Raw genomic sequence first — 3,303 nt, 5'->3', positions numbered from 1 at the left:
ACCGAAACATTAGTACATGTGTGATATGTAGACAAACTAAGAGTCCCTAGTATGCCTCTTAAACTAGCTTGTTGATTAATGGATGATTAGTTTCATAATCATGAATATTTGATGTTATTAATAACAAGGTTATATCATTGTATGAATGATGTAATGGACACACTCAATTAAGCGTAGCATAAGATCTCGTCATTAAGTTATTTGCTATAACCTTTCGATACATAGTTACCTAGTCCTTATGACCATGAGATCATATAAATCACTTATACCGGAAAGGTACTTTGATTACATCTGCGTAAATGGGTGGTTATAAAGGTGGGATTAAGTATCCGGAAAGTATGAGTTGAGGCATATGGATCAACAGTGGGATTTGTCCATCCCGATGACGGATAGATATACTCTGGGCCCTCTCGGTGGAATGTCATCTAATGTCTTGCAAGCATATGAATAAGTTCATAAGAGACCACATACCACGGTACGAGTAAAGAGTACTTGTCGGGAGACGAGGTTGAACAAGGTATAGAGTGATACCGAAGATCAAACCTCGGACAAGTAAAATATCGCGTGACAAAGGGAATTGGTATCGTATGTAAATGGTTCATTCGATCACTAAAGTCATCGTTGAATATGTGGGAGCCATTATGGATCTCCGGATCCCGCTATTGGTTATTGGTCGGAGTGAGTACTCAACCATGTCCGCATAGTTCGCGAACCGTAGGGTGACACACTTAAAGTTGGATGTTGAAATGGTAGAACTTGAATATGGAATGGAGTTCGAATATTTGTTCGGAGTCCTGGATGAGATCCCGGACATCACGAGGAGTTCCGGAATGGTCCGGAGAATAAGATTCATATATAGGATGTCATTTTATGTGATTTAAAATGATGCGGAAGGTTCTATGGAAGGTTCTAGAAGGTTCTAGAAAAGTTCGGAAGAAACCACCAAGGAAGGTGGAGTCCCGGAGGGACTCCACCTCCATGGCCGGCCAACCCTAGAGGGGAAGGAGTCCCAAGTGGACTTCCCCAAGGGGGGCCGGCCACCCCCTCCATGGAAGGTGGAACTCCCACCTCTAGTGGGAGTCCTAGCTTGGGTATGTTTCCCTATCATGTGGAAGGTTTTGGGTTCGGGTCTTATTCGGAGACTTGTAGTCCAACCCTTGGGGCTTCCACCTATATAATGAGGGACAAGGGGAGGGGGCCGGCCACCTCAAGACCACAGCCTGCCGCCCCCTCAAGTGGCCGGCCACCCCCTCCCAAACCCTAGCCGCCCCCCTCTCCTCCATAAGCTCCCGCACGCTTAGCGAAGCTCCGCCGGAGTTCTCCACCGCCACCGACACCACACCGTCGTGCTGTCGGATTCAAGAGGAGCTACTACTTCCGCTGCCCACTGGAACGGGAGGTGGACGTCGTCTTCATCAACAACCGAACGTGTGACCGAGTACGGAGGTGCTGCCCGTTCGTGGCGCCGGTGATCAAGATCTTCTACGCGCTTCGCAAGCGGCAAGTGAACGTCTACCGCAGCAACAAGAGCCTCATCTTGTAGGCTTTGGAATCTCTTCAAGGGTGAGACTCGATAAACCCCTCGTTGCTACCGTCTTCTAGATTGCATCTTGGCTTGGATTGCGTGTTCGCGGTAGGAAATTTTTTGTTTTCTATGCAACGTTATCCTACGGTGGTATCGAGCCGTGTCTATGCATAGATGGTTGCACGAGTAGAACACAATGGTTTTGTGGGCGTTGATGCTCTTGTTATCTTTAGTTTGAGTACTTTGCATCTTTGTGGCATAGTGGGATGAAGCGGGTCGGACTAACTTTACATGACCGCGTTCATGAGACTTGTTTCTCGTTCGACATGCAACTTGTATTGCATAAGAGGCTTTGCGGGTGTCTGTCTCTCCTACTATAGTGAAGATTCAATTTACTCTTTTATTGAAAACATTAGTATCAACGTTGTGGTTCATGTTCGTAGGTAGATTAGATCTCTCTCGAAAATCCTAAACCACGTAAAATATGCAAACCAAATTAGAGACGTCTAACTTGTTTTTGCAGGGGTTTGGTGATGTGATATGGCCATAATGTGATGATGAATATGTATGAGATGATCATTATTGTATTGTGGCAACCGGCGGGAGCCTTATGGTTGTCTTTAAATTTCATGTTGAGTAGTATTTCAAAGTAGTTGTAATAGTTGCTACATGGAGGACAATCATGAAGACGGCGCCATTGACCTTGACGCTACGCCGACGATGATGGAGATCATGCCCGAAGATGATGGAGATCATGTCCGTGCTTTGGAGATGAAGATCAAAGGCGCAAAGACAAAAGGGCCATATCATATCACATATGAACTGCATGTGATGTTAATCCTTTTATGCATCTTATTTTGCTTAGATCGCGACGGTAGCATTATAAGATGATCCCTCACTAAAATCTCAAGATAATAAAGTGTTCATCCTTAGTAGCACCGTTACCAAGACTTGTCGGTTCGAAGCATCTCGTGATGATCGGGTGTGATAGAATCAACAAGTACATACAACGGGTGCAAGACAGTTTTGCACATGCGGATACTAAGGTGGCCTTGACGAGCCTAGCATGTACAGACATGGTCTCGGAACACGTGATACCGAAAGGTAGAGCATGAATCATATGGTTGATATGATGAACACTTTGAGTGTTCGCCATTGAAATCACACCTTGTCTCGTGATGATCGGACTTAGGTGCGGTGGATTTGGTTCGTGTGATCACTAAGACAATGCGAGGGATATTGTTTTGAGTGGGAGTTCACCTAGATTTTTAATTATGTTGAATTAAAATTTGAACTCAATTTGTCATAAACTTAGTCTAAACTTTTGCAAATATATGTTGTAGAGATGGCGTCCCCAATCAATTTTAACCAGTTCCTAGAAAAAGAAAAACTTAAGAGCAACGGTAGCAACTTCACCGATCTGGTTCCGTCATGTGAGGATCTTCCTCTCGGCGGAAATCTGCAATATGTGCTTGATGCACCGCTAGGTGACCCTCCTGCAGAAACTGAAACCGATGAAGTAAAAGCTGTTTACGAGACTCGGAAAACTCGGTACTCTCAAGTTCAGTGTGCCATCCTGTGCAGTCTGGAATCCGATCTTCAAAAACGTTTTGAGCACCACGATCCTCATGAGTTGATGAAAGAGTTGAAAGCTATTTTTGAGACTCATGCGGCCGTGGAGTGCTATGAAGTATCGAAACATTTCTTCAGCTGTATGATGGAAGAAGGCAGCTCCGTTAGTGAGCACATGCTCGCCATGACCGGGCATGCAAAGAAAC

The sequence above is a fragment of the Lolium rigidum genome, chromosome 4 (genome assembly GCF_022539505.1).
Source record: "Lolium rigidum isolate FL_2022 chromosome 4, APGP_CSIRO_Lrig_0.1, whole genome shotgun sequence".
NCBI lineage: Eukaryota > Viridiplantae > Streptophyta > Magnoliopsida > Poales > Poaceae > Lolium > Lolium rigidum.
This window is presented reverse-complemented; position numbering follows the sequence as displayed.